Raw genomic sequence first — 27043 nt, forward strand, 5'->3', positions numbered from 1 at the left:
TGTACACTTTAAACTTAAACAGTGCTATATGTCAATTATACCTCAATAAAACGGGAAAAAAATGTAAAACAAAAAATAGAAGTAAACAGGACTTCATTGTTTAAACAAAAATAATTCCAAAGTCATGTAAGGTTTACAGCATATGTAGAAATAAAATGTATGGCAACAATAGCACAATTATTGTGAGGGGAAAAGTGGACAGAGTTCTTATAAGTGAAGTAAATATAACATCACTAGAAGGTGGCCTGTGATGAGTTAAAAATGCATACTATAATCCCTAAAGCAAGCACTAAAATATCAAACAAAGAGTTATGAGTAAGTCAACAAAGAAGATAAAATGGAATAAAAGATACAAAAGAAAGCAAAAAGTGAGGAAATATGTATATCTTACATATGTAAATATAAAGATACATCAGGAAAATAGATGGAAAAAAGACCTATTATGCTAACACTAACCAAAACTACAAGTAGAAACAGACAAATTCACAGTTATAATTGGAGATATCAGTATCTCTCTTTCATTAACGGATTATAGCTAATAAACAGAAAACCAGTAATGATATAAAAGAATTGAAAAACACTATTAATCAACTGGCCCTAATTGACATTTACAGAACACTACACTCAATGATAGCAGAAAACACATTCTTTTTAAGTGTTCAGGGAACAATTACCAAATAGAACATATTGTGAGCCATAAAACAAGTTGTAACATACATAAAAGGATGCAAGTCACACAAAATATTATCTCTGACCACAATGGAATTATAATAAAAATAAAGAACAGATAAATATCTTGGTGGGGAGGGGAAGGATAAAAAGAAGAACGTAACTTCATTTTCATTGAATTTAAAAGGTAATAAAGCATGATCAATGAAAGAAAGGATTAATATATTTAAAAATTTCTGCTCTGTGAAGAAAAACACTGTCAAGAGAATAAAAAGACAAGCCACAAACTGGGAAAATATATTTGCAAAAGATATATCTAACAAAGGACTATCCAAAACATACAAAGAACTTTTAAAACACAACAATAAGAAAACGAACAACCCAATTAAAAAATGAGCCAAAGACCTTAAGAGACACCTTACCAAAGAAGATATACAGATGGCAAATAAGTATATAAAAAGATGTTCCACATCATATGTCAACAAAGAAATACAAATTAAAACAACCATGAGGTACCAATACACACTTATTAGAATAACAAAAACCCAGAACACTGACAACACCAAATGCGGACAAGCGTGTAGAACACAGTAACTCATTCATTGCTGGTGGGAATGTAAAATAATGCAGCCACTTTGGAAGACAGCTGGCTTCTTACAAAATGAAACTTTCTATAGATCCAACAATCATCTCCTTGGTACTTACCCAAAGGAGCTGAAAATTTATGTCCACACAAAAACCTACAAACATATGTTTATAGTAGATTTATTCATGATTGCCAAAACTTGGAAGCAACCAAGATGTTCTTCTGTAGATGAATGAATAAATAAACTGATGTATCTAGACAATGGAATATTACTCAGAGCTAAAAAGAAATGAGCTGTCAACCCACGATAAGACACAGAGGAACATTAAATGCATATTATTCAGTGAAAGAAACCAATCTGAAAGGCTACATACTTTATGATCTCATCTATATGGCATTTTGGAAGAAGTAAAACTATGGAGACAGTAAAATGATCAGTGGTTAGCAGGGGCAAGGGGAAAGATGAATGAATAGGTGGAGCACAGAAGATTTTTAGGGCAGTATAAATACTCTGTATGATACTATAATAGTGGATATATGTAATTATACATTTGTCCAACTCACAGAATATACAGCACCTAGAGTGAACCCTAATGTAAATGATGGACTTCGGGTAATGGTGATGTGTCAATGTAGGTTCATCATTTATAGCAACTGTACCACTCTGGTGCAGGATGGTGATAATGGAGGAGGTTGTGCATGTGTGGAGGTGGGGGGTATATGGGAAACTTCCTCTCAATTTTTCTGTGCACTGCTCTAAAAGAAAAACAAGTCTTTAAACAAGTAATAAGGAGTTATTAGATCAACTTTAAACCAGTAGATTTGAAAATTTAAATGAAAAGAATTTCTGGAAAAATAAACTAGACTTAACATAAACAGAATAACTGGTTAAAGAATGGAATCAATATTTTTAAATCTTCCTTCAAAAATCTCTAGGATTAAATGGTTTCATGGTAAAATTAGCTAAGTATTCAAGGAACAGGTGTTCTAATAATATATAAATTATTCCAGCCTGTAGGAAGAAGATACTTTCCCCAACTCATTTGTGAAAATTGTAAGATCTTGACACCAAGTAGGCAAAGAGTAGTACAAGACAGTAAAGTTATGTACCTATCATATTAAACCTATTAATATTTTATAAAAGATATGACCAAATCAATCCAGGAAACAAGACTGGCTTAACACTCGAACACTAGTCAAATTAAAGGAAAAACTATAGTAACAGAAAGCAGATCAGTGGTATACTAAAGCTGGGTGAGGATGGTTACTGACTACAAAGGGCCATGAGGGAGCTGTTGGTAGTGATGCAGAAGTTATAAACCTTTTTGTTGCATTGTTTGCATACATTTACCAAAGTCCATTGAATGGTATACTTTAAAATGGTGAGCTTTATTGTATATAAATTGTACCTCAATAAACCTGATTTTAAAATACCAACCAAAATGATAAATCTTTTTAACAAATTGAAAGAAAAAAAAAACCATGATTATCTCAAAAGAGATGTAATAGAGTCAAACTGACAAAGTTTAACATTCATTTATTTTTAAAAATTTCTTAATAAACTAGAAATAAAAGCAGATTTCTTAACCTCATAAAAGATATCTACAAAACAATTAGGAAGAACATACACAATTATGAAAGGCTGAAAAAGATTAAAAAATCAAAGGCCAGATTATTCCAAATATTGAAGATCTTAAAGGAGTACATCAAGGCATAAAAGAAGTAAAACCTGTAAAGATTGTGAAGGAAGAAATAAAACTCTCACTATTTGCTTACAATAATATTGTATAGAAAATCCAAAAGTGGCTATAAACATAGCTCTTAGAAATAGTAAGAACTCTATGGAGACAATCATGAAATTTTGTTGAAAGAAGCCACAAATTAATGAAAAAGTATATCATATTCATGGATTGGAAACTGATCTATATATCAATAAAATTTTAGTCTTCTTTTTTGACACATAACATATTAATTTCAAACTACATGAAAAACACAAATGTGCAAGAATCTCCAAAACTCTCCTGAATGAAAAGGAAAACTGTGAGGTATTTGCATAATCTGATACCAAGAATTACTATGAAATTATCGAATAAGACAGTGGGTATCACTGGAGGAAAAAACATGCATATATAAAATTTTGATTTATGACAGAATAAACATTACTGTTCAGTGAGGGAAATGATGGGTTTTAAATAAATAATATTAATACAATTGGAAAAAATTAAATTGTTCTCTACCTCAAAACACACACAAAACTCAATTCCAGGTGTTTTAAAGCCTAATTTTGAAAGGGAAAACTATGATAACGTTAGAAGATAAGAATAAATTATTTCTCAAACAAGATGCAAATTTCGCAAGCCATACAGAAAAATATTGATATATTAAAATATATTTTAAAATATCTGTTAATGAAAAAGTAGCCATAAGAAAATGGTAAGAGAAGTAAAAAACTGGGAGGAGACATACATTACACATACTCTTGACGAAGATCTAATATCCAGAATATATAATGAATTTATATGAATCAATAAGGGGCAGAAATAGAAAAATGAGAAAAGACATAAATAGGCATTTCACAAAAGAGGAAACATAAATGGTCCATAAATAAAAGTGTCTGACCTCATTACTAAGGGAAATAAACATTAAAATCTAATGAGATATAAGTTCTCACACCCCATATTGGCAAACATTTAAAAAGTCAGGCAATAATAATTGTTTACAAGGACATGGAGCAACAGGAACTCTCGTAGAGTGTGGGTAAGAGTATAATTTGGTTCAACCACTTTCAAAATTGTTCAAATAGGGTTTTCACATAGAGTATGTGTATGTGATTATTTCACATATATATCTGTATATGAGGAGTACACATGTACCTACGTAACTTAGCAATTCCAGCAAGTATATATACCAGAGAATGTCTTGTACATGTGTATCAGGAGTCATACTAAGAAAGTTCATGGTAGCTTTATTCAAAAGAGCAAAAATTAGAAACAACGCAAATGCCCAGCAGCAATAGATTGGATAGATATGTTGAGATATGCTCATACAATAGACTATCATAAGTCAATGAAAGTTAGGGAACCTCAGCCATACACATCAATATGGATGAATCTCACAATCATATGATTAAGAGAAAGGAACACATTGCCAAAGACTTCATGCCCATGATTTTATTTATGTTAGATTCAAAAATGGCAAAACCAACCAATTAATTTTCTTAATAAAAAAATTCATACAGAATTTAGGAATTTAGAAAGCAATTTAGGTTGCTTTCTGGAGGTGGAAGAGGGCAATCTATTAGGAAGAGGTATCTAAGGGAGGAGTCAGCAAATGTTTTCTATAAAAAGCCAGAAAGTAAATTTTTTGGCTTTGTGAGCCATATGGTCTCTGATGCTACTACTCAAATCTGCAGTTGTAAAAAGAAATCAGCATAGACAATATGTAAACAAATGACCATGGATGTGTTCCAATAAAACTTTATTTACAGAAACAGACAGCAGGCTGGATTTAACCTGTGCTCCTGATCCAATGTATTAACAATGAGTTTATGTTTGCTCAAGGATTTTATTAGAGTATAGGCACACATGCACATTTATACATTTATATATATTCACTATTTATGCATGCTGTATTTCATAATAAAAACTTTTAAAAAAATAATCTAGATATATGTGTTTTAAAAACTTCCCTAAGAGACCCTAGCCAACCACATATTGACTTCTTAAGCAGACCATCAGGAGTGAAAGATCCCACTGCTAAAAGGTAGAGAAGATGTGAATCACACCCAAACTTCATCCAGTGCCTGGAACATAGTATATATCAGTGTCTGGTATTATTATTATTCTATTATTATTATTATTCCCAGCCATCCTAAATCTTTGTAGCCATTCTCCCATAAAATTCTTCCAGCTTCACACTCTGCTTCACCTCTATAGATGGGACTAGTCTTCCCTCTGTGAAGGGGCTGTCACCAGGTTGTCACTAGCACCTTTAGAATACCTTTGAATGGTATCTGAAACTGGACTGTTTAGGCTGTTTGTGCCTTCATCACATAGTAGCTGTGTCACCTTGGACAAATTACTTAAATTCTCTGGTTTTAGTTTCTTCATCTGTAAAATCGGAACAAAAAAGTATTTATCTCAGGGTTGTAGTGAGGATTAAATTGCTTAATATGTGTAAAATGCTTAAAACAGTGCTTAGCACATGGTAAACAATTTATACATTTTAGTTATCATTATCATAAACAAGTTGAGATTAATCCATTACACCCAAAATTTTATTATTGTTTCTTGTCATTGTAGAGACTGCCTCCCTTAGATATAGGGAATTGTATGACACAGTTATTTCTTATCTATTAAATAATTGGATTTTTAAAATACAAACATATACCCTAGCATAATTGATTTGAGTTTTATTTTCATGTGTTTTACTTCTCTCACTGCCCCCTTCATTTCTTATTTTGCTATTATTGTTCACTACAAGTATGATAAAAATTATCCACATCTGTTATTTATCTTTTCATCCTGGGGCAAGGCAAATGTGTATAGTTCCCTCAACATAACAGGAACCATATGGAGCCCATGGAATTATATGTATTATCAGTTTACAAATTCAAACTTTTCCAAAGATTGTCCACAAGCAGCCCAGGGTTCTTGGGTGCAAGAGTTTGCACTGCGATGTTTATACTCTGCAAACATGTTGGTATAAAATGTGCTTGCAGCTGGTGCCTCATCAGAGTGATTGAGATTAAAAGTGGTTCCTAGTGGTTCTCAAACTTTGCTGTACATTAGAATTGCTTCAGGGGTTTAAAAAATCCCTGTTCTCAGGCCACACTTCATACCAATTAGATTCAAATCTGTTGGGTAGAATCAGTGGCATCAGTATTTTTTTCTTTTTAATTTTCAAGGCAATTCCAACGTGCAAGCAATTCTGAGAAACAGCAAGAGCTTAAAAAAACAAAACAAAAAACTTTGCATTATTTGGTCACTATAGGGAAATACCAAAAGACCAAAACATGCTTTCACTTGGTGCTATTTCTTGCCATCCTGGTTAGGTGATGCACAAGTCTGGGTAAAAATTTCATCCTACTCAAATCCCAATTAGTATCCCTGAAGTACTACACCTCACAAATGTCCTTCTCAGAAACAGCAAGCACTGATTTGACTAGGCTCAGAGGATTTAATCTTGCTGTATTCGAAAGAAAAGAGAAAGAGAGAGACTGAGAGAAGAAACTCAATCCGTTTGTCCAATTTTCAAGTCAATTGCTATTCACTCAACAAGTTACATCCTGGGCTTAACACAAGCTCTGTGTCTGTTACGCTTAATCACATACAGTTGGCCTTCAAACAGAGATCAGAAGGTGACACACAAGGTACGTTCCAGGCACCAGCTGGCTCCAATTCAGTGTCCTGGAAAGAGTTGTGCTGAACAGTGGGTCACTTTTCAGAGGATGGCCCACTGGACGCCTCTCAGAAGACAATCTGCTTTGATCTCGAAGGGCATGCTCACTCTCATGAAAATCTCTGGGTCCCACAGCTCCCTACAATGGGCTCAGTGTCTATAGAATCCTTTCCCAAGTTTTCTTGTTGCAGAGAAACAATGAGGTATTTGAATTTTCTATGAAGAGATGTGTTGCCATCAAGAATTGGATCCTTCATCATGATTTCTTTAAAATAGAAATAATATTTCAAACATTAACTCTCCTTTGATATATAAAGTTGTCTTGCTGCATAGAACTGACATATGATTGGTTCAGGTGAGAGATTTTAGTGATTACAGATTATCTGTAAAATGAGGGACTATGCTTTGAAATGGTATAATCTCTGAGACTGTTTCTGGTTCTTAAGTTTAAGGTTGTCTGATTCTGAGCATCTAGAGGTAGCTTCATGTAGTATAGTTGAAGTCAGACAAAGGTTAAAGTACCAATTTTACTATTTATCTTAGGCAAATTATTTATTCTTTCTGGGCCTCAATTCTTACACTTCTAAAAAGGTGCTTATCATTGTAGCCTTTCTAGAATCAGGTCTGAACCCCAGCCCCAGCAAACTAAGCTATGTCACTTTGAACAAGTTACTTAACATCCCCATGCTTCATTTCCTTTCCTTATACAATTGCAATGTTTACAGTGAATATTTCATAAGGTGATCATGGGGATTAAATAAGTTAATGTGTGTTAAACTTGGCACAGAATCTGACAAATAATAAACATTTAAATATAAAAATCATTGCTATTACCATCATCATTAGTGTAAAATGAGATTGCATAAATAAAGTGATTATAGATACTTGAGACATGTACACTCCCATCCTCCTTGTTTTCCCTTATTTCCAGGAATCCTCAATCCCCAAAGCCTTCTTGATACCTGAGACCAAGCCTGTGGGAGCCTCAGTCAGAGCTGAGGAACCAGGGACAAACAGGGAAAAGGAACACTTTATATCTCTTGTTCCAACTCCTTTCTTATATCTCTTGTTCCAACTCCTTTCTTATTTCTTCCTATTTTCTGAAACTCTGTATTAGCAAAATGAAGTTAGAGAAAATCTAATCTTTTCCTTTCTTTACCTAAGCCACTCAATGCCTAAGAAAATCTTCCTTAGTTTTCCAAAAAGGTAAATTATAAATTTCCTCTGCAGGGATGAGCAAATGGAAACAAATTACCAAATTTTTTAATTGAAGTATAGCTGATTTACAATATTATATTAGTTTCAGGTGTACAACATAGTGATTCAATATTTTTAGAAATTATACTCCATTTAAAGCTGTTACAAAATAATGATTATATTTCCCTGTGCTGTACGATATATCCTTGTTGCTTATTTACTCTATACATAGTAGTTTGTGTCTCTTAATTCCATACCCTTATTTCCTCCTACCCCCTTTCCCTCATCCTACTAGTAACCACTAGTTTGCTCTCTATATCTGTAAGTTTGTTTCTGTTTTGTTACATACATTCATTTGTTTTATTTTTTAGATTCCACATGTAAGTGAAAACGTAAGGTATTTATCTTTTTCAGTGTGACTTATTTCACTAAGCATAATACTCTCTAGGTCCATCCACATTGTTGCAAATGACAGAAGTTCATTCTTTTTTATGGTCAAGTAACATTCTATTGTGGAAGGAGATCTTCCACATCTTCTTTATCCACCTATCTGTTGATGGGTACTCAGATTGCTTCATATCTTGGCTATTGTAAATAAAGCTGCTATGAACACTGGGGTGCATGTATCTTTTCGAATTAGTGTTTTCATTTTCTTCAGCTATATACCCAGCAGTGGTATTGCTGGGTCATTATGGTAGTTCTTTTTTTAGTTTTTGAGGAACCTCCATACTGTTTTCTATAGTGGCTACACCAATTTACAGTCCCACCAACAATGTACTAGGGTTTCCTTTTCTCCACATCTTTGCCAACATTTGTTACTTGCAGACTTTTTGATGATAGCCATTTTGAGAGGTGTGAGGTGCTATCTCACTGTGATTTTGATTTGCATTTCTCTGATGATTAACAATGTTGATCATCTTTTCATGTACCTGTTGGCCATCTGTATATCTTCTTTGGAAAAATGTCTCTTTAGATCTTCTGCCTATATTTAAGTTAGGTTCTTTGGGGTTTTTTTTTTTTTTATATTGAGGTGTATGAGCCATTTATATATTTTAAATACTAACCCTTTATCGGTCATATTATTTGCAAACATTTTCTCCCATTCAGTAGGTTGTCTTTTTGTCTTGTAGATGTTTTCCTTTGCTGTGCAGAAGTTTTTAAGTTTAATTTAGGTTCCATTTTTTAAAATTTTTGCTTCTATTTCTTTTGCTTTAGGAGACAGTTCCAAATAAATATTGCTACAATTTATGTCAAAGAGTGTTCTACCTATGTTCTCTTCTAGGGCCACATTTATTAAATGCACAGAACTTAAAAATGTTATTTAGCAGTTCTAAGGTATCAAAAACAATATCCTCTCAAGAAACAGAATTACTATGTGTAATATGTCAGGAAATGAGCTTAAGAAAGTCAGAAATTCATATTTTTGATAGGATTTAGGAAATTATTAAATACAGAATAGGCAGTTAGAAGAGGGAAAAATGCAACTTGAGTTAAGAAAAGACTGCAGGAAGGTAAAAAAAATATTTATGTAATTTAAAACCCCAAAGATGGCAGTGAGAAACTGAGAGTATATTACAGCAAAGAGAATCAGTGATCACAAACCCACTTCAAGAAAATCATCTAAAAAAATACATTATCTTTGTTTGTATTTGCATGAAAATAACTTTGAAAAGTTACATAAAACACAATAAAAGTAATTAAATATTGTGTGTGGTGGTAGTGGCAAAGGGTGGGTGGGATTGGAAAGGGAGAGGAACTTCTGCCTAAGAAATCTATAAGAGAAATCTATATGTATTTAACTTTTGAACAAAGTGAATATGTTACACATTCAAAAATATATAAAAACAGTGAAAATTCTATAAACATGGTATTAAGAAATATTAGGGTAACATCAGAAGAAAAGATGAGACTTTAACATGGCTCTGGAGAGAATAAGTACTGGTAATGTATGGGATACTGTCATATTTTTTCAAGCTGTGTAACTTTGACTCATAAAACTATGTATATGAATTTTATATTAAAAAGAAAATATAAATTAAATCATTCTCCCAGAAATTAGAAGGAAAAGAGAGCTATAGATATTGCCAGAAGGAAAAAACAAATCAGAGGGAGAGAAAAGAATCAAAGGTATGATAGAAGAAAAGTTTATTTAACTGAAAGAGTATTTGTATTATGAGAGCAAATGGGCTCACTAAATATAAGGCAAAATAAACAAAAAAGGGACAGGCACCAAGAAAAATCCTAGGGAAATATTCACATTTCAGAGAGAATATTAAGCTGGCAACATTCTCCACAACAATAATAAATTACAGCAGTGTTTTTTCCTTTTCCCATCTTCAGTACCTGCAATATCTTAATGGCCAACATTTAAGATTTGCTAAGATCTAGGCACTGTGCTTAGGGTTTGCATGTGCCTTTTCACTGAATCTTGAGGAAAACACCATGAGATAGGAATCTGAGTATCAGAAATGATAAATAACTTGCCAAAGGATTCAAAACCAATAGCTGAAGTCATACATTCCGATGAGATTGTCAATACTCCTAATCTCTGCATCTATAGGCATTAGAAAATAAGGTAGTAGGTCTCAGCTTCAGTGGCACACTGGAATCTCTTAGATAGCTTTTTAAAATCCTGATGTTGAAGCTTCACTCATAAAGAGTTTAACTTAATTGGTCTGGGGGTAGGGCTTGGCTATTAGATTTTATCTAATAACATTAGATTCTAATCTGAAGCCAGATTTGAGAACTGTTACATCAGAATAAAACTTAGGGAATTTTGAGGATAAAAATGTGTTCAAGCAGACCTAGGAACAGATGAGACAAATGAGACTCTTAAGAGCAAAATTTAAGGGAACACCAAAAAAATCAGTAATCACGAGAAACAATGTTTTAGTGTGAAATAATGAAAGATAAAGAATTATAATCCATGATGCACAAAATATCAAAATTTCAAATTGGAAAGATCCAATGCTGCACTTGTATGACTCACCTTCCTAAACTTGCCCCTGATAGATCTTGTCTTTATTTAAAATTTTGATATTTTATGAATCATGAATTTTTGTATTAATTTTGAGTTTTTAAAATATTGAGTGGTTTTGTATTGTTTTTTTCTGTCTTACATGAGTAATAGGAAAAAACATATCTACTCCATCTTCCTGGATGTCCTAAAAAAAGTTTTATACCTAACCAAACAACCATTCATTAAGTGAAAGCAACTGAAAGTCATCCTCAGGAGTAAAAGGCTTCATAAAAAGTTTCATACATATACCTTTCCTTTAAAAATTGCTCAAAGAAACACTGCAATATATTCAAGATGGGGAAGAGCTAGTATTTTCTTCAAATACTAATGAACAGTAAAATCAGAAAATTCACAATTTAGTCTTGATAATTATAGTTAATGTAGATATGAAGCATAATGCAAATGTCAACAAGTCTTGAAATAGAAGACAATATAATGTAAAAGATCAATGATCTTTATCCAAAATCCTAAATAATATCAGTAAAAATTAGGAAGAAGTTTAGGGAGGAAAGAAAAGCGTATCAAATATACTAGCTTTCAAAGAGCTCTTATTTTTTATTATTTTTCTCTTTATACTTTTTTAAGATGAAATTTACATAATATGAAATTATCCGTTTTAAAGCAAACAATTCAGTGGTGTTTAGTACATTCACAATGTTGTGCAGTGACCACTTCTACCTAGTTCCAAAACATCTTCATCACCTTAAAAGGAAACCTCACAGCCATTAATCATTTGCTCCCATTCCCCTTTATCCAAGGCCCTGAACCATTAACTGTGTCCTCTCTCTATGGAGTTACCTATTCTGGATATTTCACATAAATGGAACAATACCATACCTTTTGTGTCTGACTTCTTTCACTTAGCATAATGTTTTTAAGGTTTACCCTTGCTGTAGCATGTATCAGGATGTCATTCTTTTTTATGACTGAATAATATTTCATTGCATGTGTATACCACATTTTGTTTATCCATCCATTCATTCACTGATGAACATTTGAGCTATTTCTACCCTTTGGCTATTGTGAATAGTGCTGCTATGAACATGCATGTATATATATACCCATTTTCAAACTCTTAGAAAAAAACATAGTGGTATATCTTCATGATTTCAGATTTAGCAATGGATTCTAAGATATGGCAACAAAAGCACAAGCAACAAAAGAAAAAATAGATAAATTGGATTTAATTACAATGAAAACTTTTTGTGCTGCAAATGATAACATCAAGTAACTGAAAAGATAATTCACAGAATGGGAGAAAATATTTACAAATCTGGGTGCAAGGGACTTGCGTACAAAGTGTATAAAGAACTCTTAGAATTCAACAACAAAATAACAAACAACCCCATTTTTTAAATGGGCAAAGGACTTGAACACACATTTCTCCAAAAAAGATATACAAAGGGCCAACAAGCACATGAAAAATGTTCAACTTTTTTCATCATTAAGGAAATGTAAATCAAAGTCATAATGAAATACCACTTCACATCCACTACGATGGCCAGAAATTTTTAAAATGGAAATAAACATTGTCAAGTTGTGGAGAAACTGAAAACTTCACACATTGTGGCTGGAAATGTAAAATGATTCAACTACTGTGGAAAAATTTGGTGGTTCCTCAAAAAGTTAAACATAAAATTACCATATGTTTCAGCAATTCCACTCTTCAGTATATATGCCTCAAAAATTGAAAACAAATGTTCTTCACAGATTTAAACATGAAAATATTATAGTATATTTTTAGGTAAAAGTTAATTGTTAATAGAATAAATACATGGGGTTAAAAAAAGGAAATTTAGCAAAACACATAAAACAGAAAACAAGAACAAAAAGATTGATATAACACAACAGATATTTCTTAGGAAAATAAATGTAAATGGCTTAAATACTCCCATAAAAAAAGAACAAACAAAAACATTATCAGAGTAGCTCAACTTTTGAAGTCTGTTTGTTTGTTTTTATAAAAGATGCACCTAAGACAAAATGATTTATAAATTAACATTTATAAATGAAGAAATGGACCAAAATGTTTTAGACAGAGATATTTTGTTTTTGTTCTCTTAAGCTACGAAATTGCCTACAGAAGTGGACTACCAGGGAACCATCAGCTAATGAGTGAGTTAAGGAGTTGGCAATTTGGGGAAACTTTAAAATTACAGGAAGAATTAAAAATAGCCTCTCAATTCGATGTCTACCGGATGCCCCAAAACCTGGGCCAACTAAAAAAACTTCTGATAATTCTTTCATAGAAAATTATGAGCACCATCCAAGTCAGGGTTTATGCAAATGAAACAGAATCAGATATGACTAAAAGAATTTCATGGTCTTGGATATTTGGTTAGGAAAACTTCCTTACAAGTGTTAGCAAAAGGATCTGAATTCTTTGGCTTCAAAGTTTGGCCTCATTCATTCATTCAGCAAAGGAATGCTGTCTTTATGCAGGTCACAATGCTAAATTCTGGGAATTCAGCAATGAACATACATACCTTGAATTCAGACAAAGTCTAGTCTTCACAGAGCTTATATTCTAGTCAAAAGAAACATGAAATAAATAAGAAAAGCAAAGAATAAATAAAATAATTTCAGATAACAGTAAGTGCTACTAAGAAAACAAAACAGTAATGGGTTGGAAATGCCTGGGGTGAGAGTCACTTAACTCTGGTGGTGATGAAAGTCATCACTGAAGAGACAACATTTACATGAAAATGTTTAAAACGCAAGAAAAGTGCAAGAAAATGTTGATAATACAAGAAAAGGGCAGCCATGCCGAGATCTCAGAAAGATCATCCAGGTCAACCCTGGGACTGGAAGAGCTTGCTAAAGTAGAGGGACAGCTAGTGATCTCTGCCAGTCAGCCTCTCTGACCAACAAAAATCCATATGATTCTTGCTTCCCAGACAAAGAACAAACTCACCTGCACTTCAATGGAAATATCCAAATGCCCCATCCATTCATTGCATGCAACTTAACATCCGTGATCTCTAGGTGATGTGCAATTCTTTTTTTTTTCACAGAAAAGTCAGAATTAAATTTTATTTCACGTTGATAGAAACCATGAAAAAGATTTATATTTCCCCACGTTACAGCACAACATTTCAACGGAATATTTCTTGCCATAAATTAGATCTTGCTGATTTGTGTAAGTGAAACAACAGTTGATGTGCAATTCTTTCAGTCAGATCCAGTCTTTGTTCCCTAGTTCATAAACTAAATGGCAAAGAATTTGCTCCCCCCACTCATCACACTCACATGAAATGCAGTGGTGGGGCAGAGATAGGATAACCACAATACAAACTCAGAAAAGAAAAAGCATGGGAAAAATGTAGCTGTCACTGGTCCATAGCAATGATGGTCTTCTGGGCAGGCATTACAAAGGCAGATCCCCTGTCCTCATAGTGATTTTGTAATTTTTATTTTTATTTTATTTATTGAAGTATAATTTATTTACAATGTTTTGTTAGTTTCTGGTGTACAGCAAAGTGATTGAGCCATTCTTTTTTCAGATTCTTTTCCATTATAAGTTATTACAAGGTATTGAATATAGTTCCCTGTGCTATACAGTAGGTCCTTATTATTTATCTATTTTACATATAGTAGTGTGTATCTGTTAATCTGAAACTCCTAATATGTTCCTACCCCACTTTCCCTTTTGGTAACCATAAGTTTGTTTTCTGTCTGTGAGTCTATTTCTGCTTTGTAAAAAAGTTCATTTGTTTCATTTTCTCACATTCCACATATAAGTGATATCTCTCTCTGTCTGACTTCACTTAATATGATAATCTCTAGGTCCATTCATGTTGCTGCAAATGGCATTATTTAATTCTTTTTTATGGCTGAGTAATATTCCAGTGTGTGTGTGTGTGTGTGTGTGTGTGACATCTTCTTATCCATTCATCTGTTGATGGGCACTTAGGTTGCTTCCATGTCCTGGCTATTGTAAATAGTGCTGTAATGAACATTGGGGTGCATGTATCTTTTCAAATTAGAGTTTTCATTTTCCTCTGGATATATGCCCAGGAATGGGATTCTGGCTAATAAACTCTATTTTTAGTTTTTTAAGGGACATTCATATGGTTCTTCATAGTAGCTGCACAAATTTACATTCCTACCAACAGTGTAGGAGGGTTCCCTTTTCTCCACACCCTCTCCAGCATTTATTATTTGTAGGTTTTTTCATGATGGCCATGGTGTGAGGTGATACTTTATTGTAGTTTTGATTTGCATTTCTCTAATAATTAGCGATGTTAGCATCTTTTCATGTGCCTGTTGGTCATCTGGATGTCTTCTTTGGAGAAATGTCTATTTAGGTCTTCTGCCCATTTTTTGATTGGGTTACTTATTTCCGTTTTTTTTTTTTTTTTTGATATTGAGCTGTATGAGCCGTTTGTCTATTTTGGGAATTTAGCCCTTGTTGGTTGCATCGTTTACAAATATTGTCTCCCATTCTGTGGATTGTCTTTTCATTTTGCTCATGGTTTCCTTCGCTGTGCAAAAGCTTATAAGTTTGATTAGGTCTTATTTGTTTATTTTTGCTTCTATTTCTTTTGCCTTGGGAGATTGACCTAAGAAAACATAGCTATGATTTATGTCAGAGAATGTTTTGCCTATGTTCTCTTCTAGGAGTTTTATGGTGTCATGTCTTATAGTTAAGTCTTTAAGCCATTTTGAATTAGTTTTAGTGTACAGTGTGAGGGTGTGTTCTAACTTCACTGATTTACATGCAGCTGTCCTGCTTTCCCAACACCGCTTGCTGAAGAGACTGTCTTTTCTCCGTTGTATATTCTTGTCTCTTTTGTTGAAGATTAATTGACCATAGGTGTGTGGGCTTATTTCTGGGCTCTCTATTCTGTTCCATTGATCCATATGTCTGTTTTTGTGCTAATACCACACTGTTTTGATTACTGTAGCTTTGTAGTATTATCTGAAGTCTGGGAGGGTTATGCGTCCAGCTTTGTTCTTTTTCCTCAGGATTGCTTTGGCAATTCCGGGTCATTTGTGCTTCCATATAAATTTTAGGATGATTTATTCTAGTTCCATGAAAAACATCATGGGTAATTTGATAAGGATTTCATTAAATCTGTAGACTGCCATTTTTAACAATATTAATTCTTCCAATCCAAGAGCATGAGATATCTTTCCATTTCTTTAATCATCTTCAATTTCCTTTATCAATGTTTTATAGTTCTCAGCTGATAGTAATTTGACAGTAATTTTACCCTCTGATAGGAACTTCCCTGTCAGTTTCACTCCATGACTCCTAGAGAAGTTCTTCCCGGTTATTTCCCTTCCATGGATACATCTGAATTATAGAAAGTTATGAGTATACTCTCCTTGAAAAACATACATTTTCAATTTCTTCCTACAGGTATAAGTTTAAGGGTGCAAAGACTGTTTTATGGCTTAAACAGGACTCATGGTTTCTTTGGCCATATACTTTCCTCAAACATTTAGAAAGCTTCTAATCTATCTACTTCCATATGAAGTTTTTTCACGAACATTATTCTTATAGTTGCTTTATCTCTATGCTTCTTCTCCCCCATACTTCCTTTCTCAATTTACTTTAAGGCCTTCTGAAACATGACTTAGCTTAGATGGGCAGTAACATGCTTATAGCTGAGCATTCTTACTGAACCTCTGTCACATGAAGGCATTTTAGTCTTACTTATTTCCTACTCTTGGGTCCAGAAGCAAGTGGCTTCTCCAACCTTGCAAAGCCTTTAATTGATAATTGGAAATCAGCCAATTCTTTAATCAGCTTATCTCTTCTTGTAATCTCTTTATATAAACAGCAAATGTAACAGCAAGTAACACACCATAACAGTCTAACTTCATTTTCAGCAGACTCAGTAGACCTGTGGTCTGCCTTATAAGTTTTTGCAGGCAGCAATTTTACTAATTTTTAATGTTCTGTTACTGAGTAAGCTGGGTGTCTATCTTTCCACCCTGTTTTATTTATATATATCCTCCATCTAACTTTTGACCAAGTCAATATCATCTATATTAAGTTCATATCATAGCAACATCTTCTTTCAAGGTATCAGTTTCTATATTAGTTATGGCAGGCTAAGTTGTGATAAAAAGAAGCAGTCTATTAACCCAGATGAAAGAGGATGGTGGCTTAGACTAGAATTAGCAGTGGACGTGATAGGACATGGTCAAATTCCAGGTAAAATTTAGAGGCAGAATCACCAGGACAGGCTGATGCATTGCATATGGAGGTACTGGAAAAATAGATACATAACCTCCCAGGTTTTTGGTCTGCATAACCGGGTAAATGGTAGTCCCATTGTCTGAAATGGAAACATCTGACATTTGATCTAAGATATGAAAAATAAGAAGGATCGAAACAAACAAACACTTATGGGAAGAATATAGAGAAAAAAAGAAACGGTAAGTGTAGAGACCTCAAGAATGAAAAGAGCTTGGCTTATTTGTGGAACAGAAAGAAGGTCATTGTGGCTAGGTTGAGAATATTTTTTTTCTTGCCACTGAAAAAAGATCATTTTAATTTGCCATTATTAAAACTATAAGACAATTAATATACTTGTACGATAAAAACAGCATGAGAGATTATCAGTTTTAAAACTTGCTGAAATTGTTTTATAATATAAAAATATTTATCTATGAGATAGATGATATCAAATTATTTTCTGAGGAGTTAGTTTTATATCATTTGGGGTACATTTTATCATACCCTCAAATAAGGCAGGTGTATTAACCACTGTACATGCATTTAAAAAGGATGAAAAGTGTTAAGTGCAAGTCCTCATCTACTAGAAACAGAACTTAACTACATAATTAAATTCTTCAAGTAATTAAAAATTGATAATGTTAAAATTTGATATTTGATTCCAAAAGTCAACAAAATCTTAACTTAGTTTACCTATTGTATTTCACAATGTTGGCCAGAATTTAGCTGTGTTGAAATACTTAATTGCTGAAATTGTATGGAAAAACCCTACAGAACAAGTGGAATGCTGAAAATTATACCACTGGGCCTGAAGCCATAGAACAAGGTAGGAGCTTATAGGAGTGTCTTTAGCAGGAAGGTCTTATGAACCAAATTTGGATGTTGGGGGCTTTGGTTAGCATGAGTTACCGGCACCAAATCTTTGTGTCACATCTTCTGCTGTGTTAGTGTAGACACTGCCTAAGTAGGTTGCTATGATATTGAATTATTTTTGGCATGAAGACCACTTTCACATGCTAAATAAATATGTTCGTACATCTCCCCTTCTCTTTGAATGTAGTGTTTCTGTGGTCTAATGGAGACAATTACAGTAATTTGCATTCATAGAAAACATTTTTTTCATGAGATTTCAAGTACTTGAGCAGAACAAACAACTATAATAATTTTCCCAGGTCCCTGAAGTCACAATTGCATTGGAGCTTGCAGTTTTCCAGGGGCGCTGGGCCAATTCAGATACCATTCTGCCTCCATCCTTTTTCATTTTTTCTCACATTAGAAAATATGCTAAAGAACCATGCACGACGCATTTTCTTCTGAGAAGTCTCTTCCCACAAAGGAAGTGTCCACAGAGGTTCATGTCCTGTTTGAAGCCTTTTCTGATCTTTCCTTCCTCCCCCACCTGCACACGACCCAACACACTGACAGCAGAACTAACTACTTCCTCCATTTCAACCTCCATTTTACCCCGTTCAGACCTCTACCATGGCTTAGTGAGGTCTGTGAGCTTTGTGCTTTGGATGTGAATTCTAGCTCCTCCGCTAACTAGTTGTATGCATTTGGGTCTCAGTGTGTTCCTCTCTAAAATGGACACAACAACCAGAATGATCAGAAAAAACTGTATTGCAGATCATGAGAAGCAGTGCAAGATAAAGAACTTAAGACAAGCCTGGTGCGTGGGAAGTGCTCAGTCACTGGTAGCCATGCAGAGCAGTGGTCCCAGTAGTTGTCCTGGTTTCATCATCATTGTATCACTGCTATTTTGGTCATTTCAATAGATTTTTTTCATACACTTGTTCACATGTCTTTCTCTACTAGATTGTCTCTAAGGCCCATAATGACAGGCCCCTGACCTGTTTGGCCTTGTTTTCCCAACACCAAGCACAGGACCTTCATAAATGTTGATTGACTCTGTGAATGAACTACTTTTGCCCACAGTTATTATTTTCAATCTCTCTTTTTTTTTTTTTAACTTTCTAGACAACTTATAATCCTCAAACCATCAACAAATGGCAGTTTAGACTCAGTTCCAACCGGCTTTCCCTAGCAAGCTATTTATCCAAACAGTCAATGACACTGACAGATTTGAAATTCCACTCAGGCCAAAAAGATAAGTCAAAAGAGCTCACAGCCAAGGGAGGAGAAAAGAAGAGCTCGCAAGAAGAGTTCTACTTACGGTTAAGTAAGATCACCAAATCCTTAGTAATGAGAACTGTTTAATACTGTTTCTTATATGAGTTGCAACATCTTCACAATCAATTAATTTTTAAATTTTATTTGTGCCTATTGATAAAATCTCATGGAATCTCAATGTGATGGGATTTGAAGGTCCCAAGTAGGTTTGATGGAATGTATGAATTTTCTCTGTAACAACATCAACACATGCTTAAAGGAAGCTTCCATTCGATGAGGACTCCACTGCTCCCCTAGAGAACGTGTATATTAACAACTATAACAAATGTAAGCTGTATGATTGCCAGGTGTTTACTAAATGACAGGCACTTTCTAGATGCTTTACATATGTTGTTCATAATCCTCAGAGCAGTTCTGAGAAGGAGACATCAGAGAATCAGTAACACTTTTAGTTGCAGGTAAGAAAATATTTGACTTAAATAGCTTAAAAATTAATTATCTCATATGACAACAAATATGAAGATGGACAGCCAAGGACTCATTCAGCAACTCCACAATGTTACCAAGGGCCCTTCAAGCTCTTTCCAGCCATTCCTCCCACCATCTTTAGCACATTGGTTTCATCCTTGTGACTGACACCTCATGAATTCAAGATGGCTGTCTGTTCTCGAGGTGTCACATCCACCAGCAGCAGCCCAAGTGAGAAACAAGAGACAAATGCCTCTTTCCTCTTGAGGCCCTAACTTAAGAATTCCCTTTCCACTTCTTTGGGCAGAAGTGTAGATTATTTATGCTCATCCTAGAAACACTCATTGGTGAAGGAGAATGGGATTTTTATTGCTGTCTTCAGTCAGAATTTGTCCACTGGGCCTGGATCCTCCCTGAGTTTGAGAGATTTCTGCCAGTTATCTGAACCCAAAATCTAGGTCTTGTTTATACCGATCCCAAGTGGAATAGAATATTTCAGTCTTCAACACCACCATCAAATTAAGAATATCTGAGGTTTGCAAAAAAAAGAGGGAAGCTCCTTAGGATCAAGGCATTCCTGAAAAAAGCAAATAAGGAGAAGAGAGAAGAGAAAAAGTATTTTTTTAGATACCTACTATAAGCCAGGAACTGTGTTATTTACTTTATCTCAATAAGATTCAGAGCAATTGGTTTTTCAGAGAAGGGCCCAGAGAGGTTAGGTAATTAGCCCAAGATCACACAGTATTTCAGTGTGGTACAGTAACTTGAAAACAGGTATTCTAATTCCACAGCCCATGACCTTTGCATGTTACTGCCCTGTCCTTTTGTATAAACACACACAATGAGATGTCTGGAATAAAAATGTGCACCAGGAGCTGGAAAGTCTGAAATTAAGCAAAGGTTTGCTGGGGGAATGGAGATAGAGAGTAGGTGGGTTGCCCAAGAAGTCCTTCATTCCTCCAATTGCCTGGTCTTATATTTTCAGATTGCATTGATTGTCTTGCTGCCCATTGATTGGTCCCTCAGACTCAGCTCTGCTTCTGACAATTTCCCATAAACTGTCAGGATCCAAATTCTTACTTATTTAAAAGGAGCATACATTTACAGCCACGTGAACAACTTGGTCACTGTGGGATGTGTGGGAACTGGTAGAATAACTCAGATCACTTACATTATATGACAACCCTCATCTTCTCACCTGACTGTCTCCCTCTGAGATATCATCTGGGTTTGAAAGTGGAAATTAATTTAGAGCTGCGGCATATTAAAAATGACCTCTGCAAAGTTCTTACTGCCATATGCAATTCTCTGTGTGGGAATTCTCTGTTACTAGGGCTAATATAAGTGATAAAAAGTTCTGAAGAGCAAGCATCAAAGTATCTTTTGAGAAGTTTCTAGGGGGAGTAAGAATGAGGAGAGATCTTGCACTTATCAAGGCTATGTAGGTAAGTAAAGCTTCAGAGGCAGGCAGATTTGGTTTGGTTTGCCAGCTTTTCCACTTACTGGCTTAAGATTATCAACCTATTTAATTTCTCTGACTTCCTTATTTGTCTAAACAAGACAGACAAAATTGACCTTGCAAGTGTTTGTGACCATAAAGTGAGGCAAAACTAAGCACACTGCCTGGTACACAGCAGGTGCACACTCTTGTCATCTCCCCAGGTTCCCTTCTCAATTGGCAGGTTTCTGCATACTTGGACCAGGACTAAAATGCCAACCAGCTCCAAGGCTGGGAGTTAGATGAAGAAAAGTTAGTAAAACCAAAGCCCCCTTTAGCATTTGGTAGCCATCAAATAGGAGCCCCTGATGTCATAGGTCAGAGCCTGACATTATGGCTAAGGGAAGCCAGTTGCCCAGAAGTGGAAAAACTGTCTGGCAATTAGGAAAATTTATAGATATTTCTCAAAAGTCCTTGGGTCCTGGGTTGGGGAAAGGGTAGTGGTATGCGTTTTATCAAAAGCTCAAATAAATCCAGGTCCCATCAGAATCATTGTTCAGAGATGTAAGAGGACAGGGAGACAACGAAAAGGCAATGAGAAGACAATGAAAAGTAGTATTTTGCAAGGTTTTATCAGTTGGGATGGCGGGCAGGCACGCACTCTATTTCTCTGTCTGCTCAGGCGAGCCTCTGGGGCTAGAGGGAGGTTCATCTTCCCCTCACTTGTTTTTATCCACAACCTCCAGAGGAAAGATTTGCAAGATCTTGTTTTTTCACAAACTTGGATACCGTCTCACTCGGTAATCCAGAAAGCAGATGTTTTCAACTCAACCTTGGAAATGAGAAGTGAATGCCATTTCTTTCTTTCTTTTTCTCTCTTTCTTTCTCTTTCTTTCTTTCTTTCTTTTTTCTTTCTTTCTTTCTTTCTTTCTTTCTTTCTTCCTTTCTTTTTCTTTCTTTCTTTCTTTCTTTCTTTCTCTCTTTCTTTCTTTCTTTCTTTCTTTCCTTTTCTTTCTATCTTTTTTCTTTCCTTTTTTCCCTTTCCTTTCCTTTCTTTCTTTTCCTTTCTTTCTTTTCTTTTCTTTTTCCTTCCTTCCTTCCTTCCTTCCTTCCTTCCTTCCTTCCTTCCTTCCTTCATACAGAAAGTATTGCACAATTTAAATATATTCTACCCAAGGAATATTTCAATTCAGGGTTTCCCTTTGGCTTTATTTTTCCTTCTATGCATAGATTTCCAATTTAATAGGGATACTGTAATGCTTTGGCACAAATAGCAAAAAAAAAAAAAAAAAAGTTCTTTTCCAGGACCAAATTATTTGCCCTCTTTGTCTTGACGGTGTCACCTGACCCCCCTGGGAAGGGTTGGATTTCTGCACATCCATCACATCCACCGAGGCCATGTCAAAGCCCTGCCTAGCTTCTCCCCTGTGCATCTATGGCTGATTATTCACTACACTGTAGGCTGAAGACCAGAGCCTGAGATGGAAAAGGTGCATTCCTACCCAGCCGCTCAGGACACTGACCCTTTTGTGAGCCAACTCTACTCTCTTTTTCCCATAACTATGAGCTTCCATCACTGTTCAGAGCCATTTCAAGCATGAGCTTGTAAGGTATCACTTTTCCAAAAATTTTGTCCCATAACCATCGGCTTTCAGATATGAGGAAAAAGATATGTGTGTAATAAAGCCAAACATAACAACGCATCAGGATTCCTAAGTGCATTTTGCAATAGCAGATTGTGTTGCATGTCAGAGCTGACACATTAATCTAATAAAAGTGCACAGGGCTTTCTCTAAACCTTGGCCATGCACACATGAAAATGCTATCAGAATATTTGACATTTTGTTTGAGCTCATCGTCTACCATCTTGAAAGTGCTCCAGCTTTCCTTTTGAAAATTTTTTCCTTATATGTTGAAGTCAGATTTCTATAAATTCTTTTTTTATATAAATTTATTTATTTGTTTTTGGCTGCATTGGGTCTTCGTTGCTGTGCGGGCTTTCTCTTGTTGTGGTGAGTGGGGGCTACTCTCCATTGCGGTGTGCAGGCTTCTCATTGTGGTGTCTTCTCTTGTTGCAGAGCACTGACTCTAGGCGCGCAGGCTTCAGTAGTTGTGGCACATGGGCTCAGTAGTTGTGGCTCACGGATTTAGTTGCTCCACAGCATGTGGTATCTTCCTGGAACCAGGGCTCGAACCCGTGTCCCCTGAATTGGCAGGCGGATTCTTAACCACTACGCCACCAGGGAAGTCCCAGTTTTCTATGAATTCTTAAGGGAGCAAATGTTTAGCTGACCAGAATCAGAATCATAAGTAGGCTTGGAAATTCCCTATCACTGCTTAGGCTAAGAATTTGGAAGGAATGGAGGAATGAACCAAACTATTTCATGTTTGAGATTCTTTTTTTTTTTCCTGAAATCAATGAAGGCATTCTTTGCTATCATACATGATAAAAGCATTGAAACTGGCTAGATTCCCTTGAGTACCTTTCCCTAATTAAGCCAGTTCTGAAATGTGTATTGTGCACAAGCAGAGTGCCAGGGGTTGCACACGGGTGCCCTCAGGGCCACGTCACAGGGTAGCGCAGAGAGGGTGTGAGACAGTGGAGCTGAGGGAATGCAGCCTGCAACGTGAGCGTGCTCTGTCTAAAGGGCAGCCACGACTCCACTCCCATGAGAATGAAGTGTGGCAACATTTTCTGATTTCTTTTTTTCCAAGAGAAGTCAGAAATCCTGATGCTTAGGTGGAATCTTTAAATGTTGGCAACTAATTCAGATTTTTTTAAAAATTCTCTTTATAAGAGAAATAGTCTGACTGCTGAATTCGGCCTATATGATATCAATTTCTAACCTCCACAACAGATTAGGACTTGGGCCTTCGTCCCATAGAGCCCCACAGTCTGGGGTTCCCTGGGTGGGGAGTCACAGTGACCTCTTCCCCATGACATGCTGGAGAGTCTGTCACTCATCCTTCTGCATGCAGCATGATCTAACCAGAAGGCTGCTTACCCACAATGCATCCTACAGGCCTCCCACCACGGTCAACACTCATTGGGAGTTGACTAATTATACAGTTATTCGTTTTCCATGGGTTTGTAGCAAATTACCACAAATTTAGTGGCTTGAGACAACATAAATTTGTTACCTCACAGTTCTATAGGTTAGAAGTCTGATGCGGTTCTCACTGGGCTAAAATCAAGACAGGGCTGTATTCCTTTCTGGAGACTCTTGAGGCGAATGTGTTTCCCTCTTTTTTCCAGCTGTATGAGGCTGCCCTCTTCCCTTGACTCATGGCCCCTTCATTCATCTTCAAAGCCAGCAATGGCAGGTGGAGTCCTCAGGTCACATCACTCTGACCTTGCTTCCATATCACATCTTCTCTGACTCTAACTCTCTGCCTCCCCTTCCTTTTTTGAGGATCATTCTGATTACATTGGGCTCATCTCAACAATCTCCCTATTTTAAGGTTCTCTGATTGGCAACTTTAATGCCCCTTTGCCATGTAACCTAACATACTCACGGATTCCAGAGATTAGGACCTGGACATCTCTGGGGGCCATGATTCCACCAACCACACAGAGGAAGATCTGTTGAGATTCACATGGAAGAAACTGAGGTTGAAGCTCCAGAACAGAAGCCACAGGCTTTTAACCTAAAGGAAATCACTTTCCATTGACTCTCTGGGAACCCGTATGAATGACAGCAAATTCCTGCGAACTTATGATATGGTCGCTTAGCTAATTTGGGAGCTTTCCGGGCTTTTGCTTCTCATCATCATTCCTTCTCTTGTTGAGTTGGGGAACCATGGGCTGCCACCAGTGTACCCAAAGGAGAGTGCAAACAGCCATGAATGGGACAAAGAGACTACCAAAGGATGAATATGGGTGGAACCAAATGTTCTCGATGTCTGCTTTAAATGTTTGTTTTTCCGGAATGTGTACAATGGCTTTACTCACCTTTCACAATTCCTGTATCTCACAGGGCGTGTCAGCATGACATTCATTCAGTCATTTTTGCATTTGAATCACAGGAAGTTTTCTTCAACTGATTTCTCTTCCCTAGTCTTTTGAGGCTCACCACCTAACCACTTGCTTTGCTCCTTTGCATGAAAAAAGACGAAAAGGTTCAGGTAGCAAATGCCATTTTCTGTCTACCCACTTAAAATCCTAAAACCAAGGACTTAGTTTTATTTCTGTTTGTCTTTTTTTTTTAATAATTTACTAAACTTTATTGAAAGGCTTTATTATGTGTAACATTGTTAGGTCCGGGATGGGGAGACTAAGAGAATATTCAAAGCTGAATAACATACCCTCTCGTCCTCATTCCCTTATCAAATGTACAACTGAGTAATAGAGGTAACAGAGGAAGAAGGAGGACTGACTGCTGGACAACAGAGAATGCTCCAGGGGGCTGCAAACGGGACATGAACTTCAAAGTGCCAAATGGAACATTGCTCTTATTATCTGGTTTTCTGCCATTCCAGTACTGTGATGAAAAGGAGAGAATATTCCAAGTTGGGTGGCAAGTTGAATGCAGGATGGGAGGTCTGAGTCAGCGCTGTGGGTGAGGACAAGAGGGTAATCAAGGATGGGGCTCCCTTAGATTTCATCTCATTTTGCACATTTGTTGGCCAGTGCCTTACTCAAAACTTTTATCATGGTCCTAAACATATGCCAACTTGTGAATTTCAAGGGACAAACATATCCTTTCAAAATAAAATCATAAAATTATTAATGTTGGTTATCACTTTTGCAAATAGATTATTGTATCATAATTATTTGAAAAGAAGCCTGTCTTCCCCCCTAGGAGAAATTTTGAGGAAGAAATGGATTCTGATTTACCTTGTATTTCCAAACTTGAGTCATACTTAGGACCTTATAGGTGCTTAATATGGACATGATTTGAATTCTACTCTGTACCCCATCACTTAACATCACAAAAACACAGTGCTAGGCAAGATTTTGGCTCCCTGGCCTCCACTCCCTTTTGTTCTGCCTGTGGTTATGTTAAGCAATTAAAGTTGATAATCAGCTGACCTTAATTTAAGGGAGAGTATCCTGGATTTCCCAGGAAAGCCCAATGTAATCACATGAGCTGCTAAGGGCAGAGGGGAAGGCAGAAAGATGAAACAGAAGAATCAGAGAAAGAAGAGATGGGCCACATGAGAAGATTTATGCCATTTCTTGTTCAGAGGTTTAGAGACCATGTGTAAGGAATGGAGAGAGGCCTTTAGGAACTAAAGGTAGCCCCAACCAACAGTCAGGAAGGAAACAGGGACTTCAGTCCTACAACCACATGGTACTGAATTTTGTCAATGACCTAAATGAGCTTGAAAGTGGATTCTCCTCCAAAGCCTCCAGAAGGAATGTAGCCCTGCTAACACCTTGATTTTAGTCCAGTGAGACCAGTGTCAGACTTCTGACCTACAGAACTAGAAGTTAATAAATTTGTATTATTTTAAGCCATTAAGTTTATGGTAATTTGTTATGGCCACAATAAATAACTAATGCAAACACCAACTGTAGCTTCCTCAAAATCCTTTCACAACCATAACATACTTGGTCTTTCCAAAGAGAAGTGCTCCCTCCCTCAACTTAGCCAAGAGCAGCTATTACCCATTCCCTTCATCCTGTACTCCTAGAGTAAGACTCATAATAATGTTAGCCCTATCTCTGTCAGTATCTCACCTGAAGCAGTTAATTGTAAGTTCCTTGAAAGTAGGGAACAAGTATTAGTCATCTTTATCTCTTGCTGCATAAGGCTTAAGAGAAGTCATTTATTTCTACCAAAGAGATATCCAAAACCCATTTGAGGGAGAGGTTTAAGTAGTCCTGATCAGAGGAGATGCTTTTTCAGACTGGATCTACAGTGGGAAATCTGACAGTTGGGCAGGAGTGCTGAGCTCCAATCTACCAAACCCAAAGGAGAACCAAGTCAGACAGAGCAACTA

This window comes from Balaenoptera musculus, chromosome 6 (assembly GCF_009873245.2).
Source record: "Balaenoptera musculus isolate JJ_BM4_2016_0621 chromosome 6, mBalMus1.pri.v3, whole genome shotgun sequence".
Lineage (NCBI taxonomy): Eukaryota > Metazoa > Chordata > Mammalia > Artiodactyla > Balaenopteridae > Balaenoptera > Balaenoptera musculus.